The sequence below is a fragment of the Sinohyriopsis cumingii genome, chromosome 4, assembly GCF_028554795.1.
Source record: "Sinohyriopsis cumingii isolate HCF-2022 chromosome 4, ASM2855479v2, whole genome shotgun sequence".
NCBI lineage: Eukaryota > Metazoa > Mollusca > Bivalvia > Unionida > Unionidae > Sinohyriopsis > Sinohyriopsis cumingii.
The window spans coordinates 15,577,202-15,592,149 of record NC_142964.1 but is presented as its reverse complement, the minus strand read 5'-3'; the positions used below and the strand labels follow the sequence as shown (position 1 = coordinate 15,592,149).

The 14,948-nt window shown below is 35.7% G+C and overlaps 1 long non-coding RNA gene across 1 annotated transcript; it reads left to right on the top strand.

Moving 5' to 3' along the window:
* Positions 1 to 8,350: 8,350 nt before the first annotated feature.
* On the top strand, positions 8,351 to 14,591 carry LOC149800662 (uncharacterized). Its single transcript, XR_016420417.1, has 2 exons — positions 8,351 to 8,604; positions 13,320 to 14,591. It is a non-coding gene; the product is annotated as an uncharacterized LOC149800662 (long non-coding RNA).
* Positions 14,592 to 14,948: the final 357 nt, after the last annotated feature.

The window sequence follows — 14,948 nt, the reverse complement described above, 5'->3', positions numbered from 1 at the left end:
CTACTGACAACTATCAGCCGATGTTCGAATTTCGCTTCTATTTCTACTCTTCGGAAAATAGTCATGTAACGTAATTCTGACCAATCATTGATTGTTTGCGATGCCAAGCAGGTCAGATTGTGCCGAACAGATACTCTTATATCAGTGACACATGCTGAGGATTATCTTACAAGCTAATAAGCATCATTTATCCGTTTACACTCATCCAGTAGGAACTATATAAAAATGTATGATGTCTTGTTCGTTAAACACCAAAGCCTTTTAGGTCGCAACCAAGGCAGCTAGGCATGATTGAAGAGTAAACAAGTACCGTTAAACGCTGACAATATTGAAAATACACCGACTAGTTTAAACACGAAGAATACAATATTAAAAATTCAAAATTACTGATACTTGTGTAATAGAAGGACAACATTTACAATGAACAAGTGAAATACAAATATTTAAATGTTAAATTTGACAAATTTAGTGTGTGGAACCGGTCATGTGATATTAGCGTCGGCCAACTTGGTTGCAGACGTATTTTGTAGCGTGAGATTGTGACGTCATCGAATTTGGGCTGTAATTTAGATGTGATAAGCATATTTTATATGTAATACATTAATATTAAGTAAGGTTCTAGAAGATTTTACGAGTATTTAACGATGCGCAAGATTGAACTCGATGACAGTACTTTTGCCACCACATGACTAGCAATCACACTTGACACATAACGTGAACAATTGAATACATATTTGGGGTAAATCGCGATCACTACTTTTCCAGTCGCATTGCAATGTTTAAAATTCACTGTTTTAGCAGTATATAATTATTGACTTTCATTTATGACATGAGAAAAACCACCTTCCCTACTCAACATCTCAACGTTTTAGAGTCCCCAGGTCTATTACAGTACGTATATCAGTGGCCCCAAAAGAAGCTCACAGTAAACCTGCTATTTCATGTCACTTGCCCCACTGATGTGCCTTTAAGTCCATTAACAAGAGAATGCCTAACGTAAAAAGTTAAATTGTTAAGTACCTGAACTTTCAAAAGTTAGGTCACATCGTCTTACTGTTTCTTAATCGTTGCATCAAATTTATTTCATATAATATATGAAATACGTCTAAGGACGGACCACCATTAGCGAGAATAACCAAGCTATTATAGATACAGTTAGTTTTGTAAATGTTTTTAATTTATTCTTTTTCTGAGAATATTGTTACAGCAATCTGTGCACCTTTTTTTATATAAAAAATGAGTATCTATTAGATTAACGTTATGCCCGTCCAAACAACTTAATGACAAGAATTTGGCAATGGCCTTATACGGTCATTGGTGAATCTTTCCATAGTACTGTTTTTGTCAAAATTCATAATAGTAAAATTCAGCATTGAAAGTGGTGCATCTAAGTAATTGATACAAGAACCGCATCATAAATAAATCATTTAGACCCAGAGCAGGGTTAACCACTATGCGAAATTGGAGGACGGCTAAAATGCCAAGATTTTTGGGAGTAGTGTTGGTGGTGGTATGTGTGCAAAAAATAGGAGCCCAAATTTCGTTTTTGACATTACTGCATGAGAACAAATGAATAAATGAAAAGAGAGCGTGGTTGAAAACAATAACAATGTCAACACTGTAGTATTCATTTACTGTTATTAAATAACTATGCTAAATAATGAAATTAATAAAATATCAAGCCGAACGTTAATACTAATGAATAATGCCACATTATGCAGTATTCATTTTTGTAAGTTTGTAATAAGCGTGTCCCCGATGGGGAGAGGTGATGCAAAATACCCTTGTGCCGGCCCTGTTTAGGCCTGTATTTCCCATGTCTGTTGGTGTTAGTTTTCCACTGCCACAGACAATGCCATAATAACACATAATTTGTTTTTCGTTTTGAAAAGATGGAGAGGAGATCCCCTTTGGGGAACTGCGCTTATATAGCAGTATATTGTCTAGTTCCTTATAATTTTAAATGACCTTGGGTGGGGTGAATAAACTGAAGTTCCTGCACAAGCATACTAGGCATTCCTAGGGCATAGTTTTCATAATCGAAATGTAAAGAAAATTTGCTGTAGAAAAATGCCTCGCTCATTCTTGAGTGTGTGATGGGTGAGAGCTATTTTCCCCCTCCCGTCCACTCGAGAATAATAAATACAAAGGCAATACAATCAATTTTCGCCTTTGTACTTATGGGAGGTAACTCGTAAATTAATTTGGCCTTTACTTGCAGGAGTTATTTTCCATTGTCTACTATATTGTTTTGTCCTTTGTGGGTAATGTTTCAATAAACAGTTTGCGTGCAATGTCAAGGTGGATCCAGGGAGCCATTCACACTAATTGTGGAGGAGTGTGTGTGTGTGCGTGTGCGAGTGCGTGTGTGTGATGAGAGTGCTCAGGAAAGTAGAATAGCATCCTGTGCTCAAAGACAAAACGATGGTGGCCGATCCGTGCTGATAATATGATGGGAATAGAGCCAGTACACTCCTGATCGTGAGTCTAAATTTGCGCTACGTTATATGTTCCTTTAATTGTATAAGAACTATATTATTCAGCAAAACCAGCACTCTGCCGCTAGACTGGGTTTTGCCAAAATTAATGTCAAACGTCAAGGGTTAAAGAATTATTAATTGCGAGAAAGATTAAAGTTTCAAATTTCAAGGTTTAACGTCTTAAAGGTCACAAATATACTCAGAGGCTGGTATAGATTAATAGACTTACGAATGAAAAGCTTTATGTCAAGTCTTTAGCTTTCCACTCAGTCCTTTTCAATAGCCAGTCTACACATATTAAATATCTTTAAAGACATGATATTCTTTTACACAAAAAGTATTATTTTCTTTACAACTTACTTGACAGGTTTGTAATTCAACACTCAAGTTTGTATATGAATAGGGTAGTTTCATAAAGGCCACTACAACGTGATATCGAATCTGACAAAGACAAATTTCACTGGGACAATGTGGCTTGTAAGTTTACGATGTAGAATTTCTTATTGACATATAAAAATAAAACAATTCCAGAACTGTGCACTGGTTTATATATTTTGTTTCGAATTTTACGATGTTATTTGATTACAAATATCTTTGCCGGATGCATATCTTTCAATGCGACAAAATAATCGTATGTATATGAAATGACTTCATCTGATCGATATGACTCTTTACTCTTAAACACATAAAGATACATTACTGGAAAATAAAACAATAAAAGATGATTGCAGATACTACTGGAAACGTACAAAGAAGTTTCGCACTTTACAAAAACAAAAGCCCTGCCCCCCCCCCCCCCCAACAACGCCCCCACCCAACCGTACCTCAAACATAGAAATTAAACAATACGATTCACAGGTAAGAAAGGAATATGAGTCATGGGCTGGTGATAGTGGCATTTAAAACCGCACAGCAGTGACTGCCATTGGCAGAGACCAGTGCTGTCCAACCTTTTTGACACCATGGGCCACTAATTTTTTTTTCTTGAAGCCGAGGGCCGCAGCAGAAAACTTAAAAGCAACGACCATAAAAACTTATTCACAATTGTTTTTCTTTTTTAAAATTTATTAAGTAATAATGTGTGTATGCTTTGTAATAGTTAAGCACTCAAACGTATATCAATAAAAGTTCAAGCACGTTTTTAGTTACATATTTAACTTAGAATTGTACTTGCAATTTTATTTATTTGCGGTTGATATTCAGTAACTGCTGCCATCATTAGATTTTCTAAATGTTCGTCAGTCAAAGATTGTTTTGGGACTTGATGATATTGATCATTGCAGAAAATCCAGCTTCACAGACGTAGGTACTTCCAAACATTGCAAATATCTTTTTACAACATTTCGATATGTGTGGAAATTCATCAGAAGAAACATATGTCATCCAGAACTCAGTTGGCATCGTATCCTTATGTTTGTCACGAAGAGCCATATTATGTTGCATTTCAATTACCTTCATCTCCTCCCAATAACAGCATATTTGTGGCTACGATAGAAATGTCACATGTAGATGGATTTTTCAACAAAAAGTAGCAGAGGAGTCAGACTGCGAATGTCTTTGAAACGAGCAGAGAAATCCAATTTTAACTTTTCTAATGATCTGTTGAACTGATCCCTTTTGACTAGATCTGGACATTCTTGGAAAGTGCAGGAAAGTGTATAAAATTTGATTGATTAAACTGATTGATGAATAAGCCCAGATTTGTTTCAAAAACACTAATTTCCTTCATCAAAGTTGGCAATATTTGATGCTGCCCTTGCAATTTCAAATTTAATTTATTCAGGTGGTCTGTGATGTCAGTAAGAAATGCTAGCATAACAATGAACACTGGCATTCCCAGATAATTTAACAATTCTTCCTTGGATTTCACCGTGAGGAAGATTTTGATTTCTTCAATTAGATCCCAGAATCTTGCCAGTACCTTCCCTTTGCTCAGCCAACGAACATCAGTATGAAGAACAAAATCACCATAATTGCTTTCGTACTCTTCTAACAATGTTTTAAACTGCCGGTGATTTAAAGGATTTGCTCGTATAAAGTTTACAATTGTAACAACAATGTCCATTACATTTTGGAGCGCATCATCTTTCAGTTTTGAACAAAGGGCTTGCTGGTGAATGAAACAATGATAAACTTGGAAACCTGGAAAATCGTCATCTGCCATCAGCAATCCGACCAGGCCTACTCTCCGTCCCACCTTTGCCGGGGCACCATCCGTGGTAATCAATACGAGTTTTTTTCATATCAATGCCATTATTTGATAAACACTCCTTCAATGCCTTGTATATATCCTCACCTCTTGTATTTTGCAATGGAACCAGTGCCAGCAATTCATCTTTAAATTTATGTCCCATGTCAAATCTAACCCAAATTATAAGTTGTTCTGTATCAGTGACATCACATGACACATCCAATACTAGACTGAAACCGGTTGCATTCCTCAAATCAAAAAGTAACTACTTAAATATATCACGCTCTATAACTTGAACAACGTCTTGCTACCGTCTGGTGAGACAGCTGAAGATGTGATATCTGTTTCTTGATCTCATCTTTGTTCTTAAACTCAGGAAATAAAGAATCTGTACTTTCTTGGAAACATTGTTTAACAGTTTCACCATCTGAATATGGTCTCTTTTTCATAGCTAACACCCAGCTTATCTTTATAGATGCCTCAGTAGTACAGTCACTTGAGCTCAACAGTCGACGAAAAACACTTTGTTTGCCATTAAGATTCTTTTTTAGGGAAGCAACTTTGTCTTCTCTTACCTTCGTACCAATTTGATAATGATTGTCGAAATCTTTATGCATGGACGTGTGGAGCCTCTGTAGATTGTTTTTTTTTTCTTCTTTCAAAACAGAGATAGAAATCTGACATATCATACACATCGGCTTATCCTTTGACAATATGAACACAAAATCCAGTTCCCTTGACTTATTAAACGTACGGTCCTTTTCCATAACTTTTCGAACTACTTGTCATTTTTTTTAGATTTTTTAAAATAAGTATATTTATGAGTGATTGTAGTTATTACTACAAAAAAAATAAATAAAAAATGGCACGCTAGCGTGTTCTAGATATCCGTTTCCGGTTTTTATTAATTTTGGCGTAATGTGTTTATTTTAATTATTCACGACTCACGTCTTCTGCATGACAAGATGTATTAATATACTAACTGACTGGCTATTTGTCATTATCATTCGATAGATGTCGTTACTGTAAAACGCTGTTTGATTTTGTTTATCCCAGCTAACGTGATTACCTTGTTAAGAAGATATACTACGAAAGTAGGCCATTGACTTTTTTGTTACATAAATGCACAAAAAATGCTCGAACTCTGGCGGGCTATTTAAAATCAGCCCGCGGGCCGCAGGTTGGACAGCACTGGCATAGACAATTACATTGCAGTGACTGCCATTAGCATATACAATTACATTGCAGTGACGGCCATTGGCATAAACAACTACACTGCAGTGACTGCCATTGGCATATAGAATTACACTGCAGTGACTGCTTATGGCATGTAAAATTAGACCAAAGCAGCTGCTATTTTAACCTGTACGCAGACAAAACTACACTACATTAATTGCTGTTTTAACAGTTAGCAGAGAAAGTTACACTTCAGTAAATGCTGTTTTAACAAGTATGCAGACAAGACTACACTGCATTTACTGTTATTTTAACCAGTACGCAGACAAATTACACTGCAGTAACCGCTGTTTTAAGCACAATGCAGACAAAAACAAATATTTAGGTTGGACTTATTTCGTTCTACAAGATAATGTGTTATTAGAAGACAAGGCGCATACATAATTAATGTATCAGAAGTTACGCAATCTGCATTGACGTACATAGGCACAAAACAAGAACTAGCGATACATATTTCGCATTGAAGCACACATACACAAAAAGGACTAGAGTTACATCACCTGCACTGAAGTACACAGGCACAAACATGAACCAGCATTATATACTGTTTCAAACAACACAAGACACTGAGAACATGATGGAGAAAGTGTTTATGTTGAACAAGGTTACAATAGTTATACGTATCAGGCGAAATGTGTAAACTAAATTACAGTGTTGGTGGCGAAGAAACATTTTGGTGCCAGCAACGTGATTTGAAACAGGAATTGTGAGATATAAAACTAATAGTTAGAGATACATATATGTATTTATTCTCGAACTCAATTCAAGGTTAACACATGTATAATGAAAACACCTAATGTAAATTTCGAGAAACAATTAGCAATAATGAAACACACAAATGACAGACGATTTAAAGGTCAATGACAAAATTGCAGCAAACCAAACGCAAGATGGCAATTTCAAGAATGATTATTTTTAAAACATAAAACAGAAATGACTGTTGATGAGTGTTGTATTTTTTCTTTAAGACACATAAAACTTACAAATAATAAACCTTTCAATGCAATTATCAGCGAATACTAAATTATAAACTATTGCTGATGCAATGATGCCTGCTGTATTTAGCAACTAGTCCTATAGATAGTCCAATATTAATTATACTACACCATGATGACCATTCACAACCCAACTGAGCCTTATTCAATGTCATCAATAAATGAATTATTATGCGACCCTACGGATGACCCGCCCCCCCCCCCCCCCCCGTCTTGAATTTGGGTCTCGACCTGATGTTGGGAACCGCATTTTTAAAGTAATAAATGACAAGACACAGAAACTGCATTATTGTAACCGATTTGGGGGTGGGGGTATGGGCTAACTTGTGTAAATGTAATAATAAATTTACAGAATGCTCAAAGTCAGGATCTTTTTATTTTGACTATTAAATTGTCATAATATGCTTAATACAAGAAATATGACTAAAACATGAATGAATGTGTTTAATTACGTGTAACACATGCAATACACATATGCTATATTATGCTGGCCTTCATAACCTTAACGTAGTCATTCAGTGAGAAATGGACGACCCACGGAGTATGTATTTGAAAGTTAGCCCTAAATTCTTAGTGTGGTGGGAGATAGCTGCTTATTTATGTGGCACAATATTACTTTTATATTAAGCTTGAATCAATAGCATATAATTGAATTGGTCTGATTTGAATTGATTCCTATTGTTGTAATATATATATATATATATATATATATATATATATATATATATATATATATGTGTGTGTGTGTGTGTGTGTGTGTGTGTGTGTGTGTGTGTAACTCCAGTCTATTTTGAGAATAAAGAAATTGAAATTCGTAGACTTGTCTTGTTTTTATAAGTATATATGAGCTTTTTAATGTCAGCCAATAAAGTTGTAAATATAACTACATCAGTCCAGTGCTCTTTTTATTTGGTGGAGAGATGTTGATAGAGGGGCAACTGTTGACAGCCATCTGCCGAATTTCGAATTTCGCTCATATTTATTCTCTTCGGAAAATAGTCATATGACGTAAATTTAACCAATTATTGCTTGTCCGAGACGCCGAACAGGTCTGATGGTGCCGAAAAGATACTCTACAAACAGCTTCACAAACTGAGGGTTCATATACAATTTAACTTTCATCACCTGTCCGTTTACACTCTGTCATTAGCAAATATATAAACATTACTTATTATGTAGTGTCCGTCAAACGTCAATGTACTTAAAGTCGTAACCAAGACACTTAAGCCTGGGTGAAGAGTACACAACTACCGATGAACGCTAATAACAATGAAAATATATTGACCAGCATACAAATGAAGAATACACTATTAAATATTCAAAACCACTTATACTTGTATAAAAGAAAGCCATAATTTACAATCAACAAGTGAAATTTACCCTCCCCCCCCCATGTGAACTTGATAAATTTACTGTGTGGAACCGGTCATGTGATCTAGTGTCGGCCATGTTGCCTGCAGACGTATTTCGGTGATGTTAGCTGTTGGAGTCATCGAATTTAGTGCTATTCAAACGATGATTTGGATGAGAATTTAAGTGTGATAAACATATTTATGGGTGTGACAGATTCCTATAAAATAAGATTCGGGAAGATTATGTGAGTATTTAAGGATGTGCGAGGTTTAATTCGATGACATTTGCTACCACATGACCGACAATCACACTTGACTTACAACACGAACGGTTTAATACCAATACCAAAGTAAGTCGCAATCTATTCATTTCTAATACATTTCAGTGTTTAAATTCGTTCATTCAACAGTTTATATATTCATTGACATGAACAATATGTTAAATTTATGACATAGAAAAGCCATCCTCCCTATCCATCATATTACAGCTTTGGAGACCCCAGGTCTGTTAAATTATGTATACTATTTACTATGCATTAATTCTTACAGTTTCTACTAGCAGAAGTATTCAGGCCTGGTTACTCAGTATTTGAATAGATCGGGTCAGACAGACGTATTCAGGCCTGGTTACTCAGTATTTGAATAGATCGGGACAGACAGACGTATTCAGGCCTGGTTACTCAGTATTTGAATAGATCGGGTCAGACAGACGTATTCAGGCCTGGTTACTCAGTATTTGAATAGATCGGGACAGACAGACGTATTCAGGCCTGGTTACTCAGTATTTGAATAGATCGGGACAGACAGACGTATTCAGGCCTGGTTACTCAGTATTTGAATAGATCGGGACAGACAGACGTATTCAGGCCTGGTTACTCAGTATTTGAATAGATCGGGTCAGACAGACGTATTCAGGCCCGGTTTTTCACTACTTGAATAGCTTGGGCCAGACCAAAATCCTGGCTATTCAATACTTGAATGCCCTGGGCCAGACAAAATTCCTGGCTATTCAATACTTGATAGGCTTGGGTCAGACAAAAAACTTGAATGGCTTGGGCCGGACCAAAATCCTGGCTATTCAATACTTGAATGGCTTGGGCCAGACAAAAATCCTGGCTATTCAATACCTGAATGACTTCGGCTAGAGAGATATATTCAGGCCTGGTTACTCAGTACTTTAATAGCTTGGATAATGCTTTGCTTTGCAATCATCACCTAGTCCTGGTTTAACTTTATTATCAACTAGTCCTGATGTAACTTTCTCATCAACAAGTCCTCATGTTACAGTCATAAGCTAGTCCTAATGTAACTTTAGAGGAACGTGGATTAAACGCCTTCTAGTGGAAGGAAACGTACATAGCCAAAGTACGTCTGATGTGCTGTTAGTGTTTATATTTGATACACGTATTTTAGATAGTAAATAGTGAAGCAAACAAGGTCTAGTTATATCAACTATGTATCACGGAAAACAAGAAAAAATAATTAAAACAATTAGGGATATTAACCCTATACATCACGTTCCACGCATGCTCGAAAGCAGCACCAAAGGTGAGCAATCTGCACATGTTTGCATTTCAATGCTAAATCCAGATACAACGAGTGTGAATGGTATTTCTTTACATCTTTTGATGTAGTTGAAGTGATAATCTTAACTTTACAGTAAACATCCTGGATAGAATGTTTGTAAACGACATCACTATGTCTTATGTCAGTGATTTCAAGTTGAGTGCATATAATATTTTCTTGAGATACATACACATTTGGCAAGATATCTTCTGGGGAAAAATACGAAACAAATGATCAAGGTATTCTAATGTTAAAATCACTAACAAAAGCCGTACATTCGCACCGTGTATGAAAAACGAAAATACCATTTCATTTTTAGACCCTGACGAGTCATTGTCCGTTACAAATTTGTATTCTTCTAATTAATTTGAGGTCTAGCACAGCATCAGAAATCATTAAAGGAGCTAACCAAGACTGTAAAAACAAGAACATATTTGATTGGAGTGTGAAACGATTACCCTATATTCAATTAATTTGCACCAAAAAAAAAATGAAGAATGAAAATTCTGTTTTTCAGAATATATCAGTAGAGACTACTTTAACCCAGCAATGCAAAAAAAAAAAAAAAAAATTACAATGTAAATAACTGCCGACATGCTGAACCCTCAATTTTACAAGTTTCCTCAGAAATGTTAAGAAGCTACAAAGTGTTCCCGTGATGAAACACACACACACACACACACACACACACACACGGAACTTGGCAACACAGATGTTGACAACTTTTACTTGTGCAATCATGGCATAAACCGAGAAGTTCACATGATCGTTACTTGCATGGTTCAGGATATACGTTACAAAATGGTCAAGGAGGGATACACTCACATATACAAAATTGTAAACGAGGAATACATTTACATATGCACAAAGGTCAACAGGGAATACACTTACATATCCACAAAGGTCAACGAGGAATACACTTACATTTGCACAAAAATCAACGAGGAATACACTTACATATACATATACAAAATGGTCAATGAGGAATACACTTATATATAAAATATAGTCAATGAATAATACACTTACATATGCAAAATAATCAAGGACGAATACACTTACATGTACAAAATGGTCAACGAGGAATACACTTACATGTGCAAAATGGTCAATGAGGAATACACTTACACATACAAAATGGTCAATGAGGAATACACTTACATATACATGTGCAAAATGGTCAATGAAGAATACACTTACATATGTAAAATGGTCAATGAAAAATACACTTACATATACAAAATAGTCAACGAAGAATACACTTACATATGCAAAACGGGCAACGAGAAATACACTTACACATACATATACCAAAGGATCAATGAGGAAAACACTTACATATGCAAAATGGTCAATGAGGAATACACTTACATATACAAAATAGTCAACGAGGAATACACTTACATATGCATAAAGGTCAACGTGGAATACACTTACATATGCAAAATGGTCAACGAGGAATACACTTACACATACAAAATGGTCAACGAGGAATACACTTACATATGCATTAAGGTCAATGTGGAATACACTTACATATGCAAAATGGTCAATGAGGAATACACTTATGTATACAAAATAGTCAACGAGGAATGCACTTACATATGCAAAATAGTCAACGAGGAATACACTTACATATGCATAAAGGTCAACGTACAATACACTTACATATGCAAAATGGTCAACGAGGAATACACTTACATATGCATTAAGGTCAACGTGGAATACACTTGCATATCCAAAATGGTCAATGAGGAATACACTTACGTATACAAAATGGTCAATGAGGAATACACTTACATATGCATTAAGGTCAACGTGGAATACACTTGCATATCCAAAATGGTCAATGAGGAATACACTTACGTATACAAAATGGTCAATGAGGAATACACTTACATATGCATTAAGGTCAACGTGGAATACACTTGCATATCCAAAATGGTCAATGAGGAATACACTTACGTATACAAAATAGTCAACGAGGAATGCACTTACATATGCAAAATAGTCAACGAGGAATACACTTACATATGCAAAATGGTCAACGAGGAATACACTTACACATACAGAATGGTCAACGAGGAATACACTTACATATACATATACAAAAGGATCAATGAGGAAAACACTTACACATACAAAATGGTCAACGAGGAATACACATACATATACATATACAAAAGGATCAATGTGGAATACACTTACATATGCAAAATGGTCAATGAGGAATACACTTACATATACAAAATAGTCAACGAGGAATACACTTACATATGCATAAAGGTCAACGTGGAATACACTTACATATGCAAAATGGTCAATGAGGAATACACTTACATATACAAAATAGTCAACGAGGAATACACTTACATATGCAAAATGGTCAACGAGGAATACACTTACACATACAAAATGGTCAACGAGGAATACACTTACATATACATATACAAAAGGATCAATGAGGAATACACTTACACATACAAAATGGTCAACGAGGAATACACTTACATATGCAAAATGGTCAATGAGGAATACACTTACATATACAAAATAGTCAACGAGGAATACACTTACATATGCATAAAGGTCAACGTGGAATACACTTACATATGCAAAATGGTCAATGAGGAATACACTTACGTATACAAAGAAGTCTACGAGGAATATACTTACATATTCAAAATAGTTAACGAGGAATGCACTTACATATGCATAAAGGTCAACGTGGAATGCACTTACATATGCAAAATGGTCAATGAGGAATACACTTACATAATCATTAAGGTCAACGTGGAATACACTTACATATGCAAAGGTCAATGAGGAATACACTTATGTATACAAAATAGTCAACGAGGAATGCACTTACATATGCAAAATAGTCAACGAGGAATACACTTACATATGCATAAAGGTCAACATACAATACACTTACATATGCAAAATGGTCAACGAGGAATACACTTACATATGCATTAAGGTCAACGTGGAATACGCTTGCATATCCAAAATGGTCAATGAGGAATACACTTACGTATACAAAATGGTCAATGAGGAATACACTTACATATGCATTAAGGTCAACGTGGAATACACTTGCATATCCAAAATGGTTAATGAGGAATACACTTACGTATACAAAATAGTCAACGAGGAATACACTTACATATGCATAAAGGTCAACGTGGAATACACTTACATATGCATATATAAAATGGTCGGTGAGGAATACACTTGCATATACAAAATAGTCAACGAGGAATACACTTGCATATGCAAAATAGTCAACGAGGAATACACTTACATATGAAAAATGGTCAACGTGGAATACACTTACATATACAAAATGGGCAACGAGGAATTAAGAATGATACAAAATGCAAATTAATTTTGCTTCGAATACTGAGGTAAATATTAAAATATCATATATATTCAACTACTTACAATGTTTTAGATGATGTTGTTTATAATTTGAGTTTAACGCCATTTTTTTCAGCGCATGACAGGCTATGCATAGCGTCCTGTATATCTTGTGGAGGAAGAACCAGTGAAAACTCCATTTAGAACCATCGACCTACGGGAACTACTAAGAGGTCAGAGAAAGAAGCGATCAGTAAAGGCGAGAGCTTTAGACCATTCGGCCACCGGGGTCCACAACGTTTTATATAAATATCATAAACATGAAGTACCTAACATAATTAATAGCAAGATAAGGTGGAAAACAAAGTTTAAACATATGACAGAGATTTAATATAGACACTTTCCTAACTATATTGTTACAATCTGTCTAGCATCGTCCACTAACACGATACCGAGGATCACCTATTTTCTAGGATATACGTATCACACATGCTTTAAAAAAGAAACTACGTATTGTATGATTTAAGAATTGTGCATGTAGGCTGCATACAGTACCTTAATAACGGGGCGGGGGGGGGGGTTCGTACGGGGCGGTTGCCCAGGGCGCCAGAAAAGTAGATAAATTGTTTCCGCAAAATGACCGAAATTGTGTGTTTGTAAATTTGTTACTCTTGTATGTCAGAGTTTCAGCAAATTATATAACGCACCGTCTAACAAGAATTTGCAAACTCATTTCTGCTGCAACATATGCTTTATGAACAAACTGCTACGCTATCCATCGGTGGCCCCCAACACCCCGCTAATCCTCATTCGCATCACAGCAAGTGAGATGAATGCAGACATCGATTATTACTATCGCCTGAGCACAACTCAGTTAAAATAAACGTTTAGCTTCGAATCCGTCAAACAACCTATGGTTGTTAGATTTATGGGAACGGGTATCTGGGAATTATATTTTTGTAAACAAACGGTTCACATATAAATCGATTTTCTTAAAATTTATGGTTTCTGTCCATGCTAAAATGCAATATGTTTGAAGTGAAATAATTGTACCTAATGTGGAAATGACAGAGATGCACACAATCGTGCTTGATTTTCGTGTGTGAATTATAGAATCTAGATGCCACGAAAGGCACCAAATTTCATTCAGTTGCAGGAACATCGTTGGCGGCCACTAGCCTCGCAAAAGGGAGCTCACAGCGCTCCACCAAACCACCTAGCTGTTGGGAGGGGGCACTAGCTCCCTTCCAAGAAAACTCCTCCGGCTTCGGCGCCTTGGGCCATCACCGTCGCCCTGGGTGCCATTTACGCCTTTGACCCCGTGCGCCAGTTACTCTTAGTACGCCACTAGATGTATATTCAGTATAGTTTCAACTTAAATGATTTAATAAAAAAGGGACAAAGCAGAGATTTTATTCTTATCGTATCCTCCATTTGTGGTTATTGGAAGCCATACTTTTAATATTTATTCATGCCTCATTCATTTATAAATTATTCACAGACGCCCGAAAGATTTAGTACATAGGTTAAGAACTAGCGTCTTCTTGACAAAGTCATTTTTATCTTATGTGGTCAAAATCAACATTGCAATGAGCACATATTTTTTAAATTATTGGGTTTTTACAAATATTTGAAATTTATTTCAGGTTTTTGGCAGAAAGAAAGGCATTTTAGTATTAATTTGCCTAAAAATCTATTATGAAATATTGTATGTTTCACGAGCTTTGTCCATATTAATATAAATAAGTTATCTTCATTGTTACAA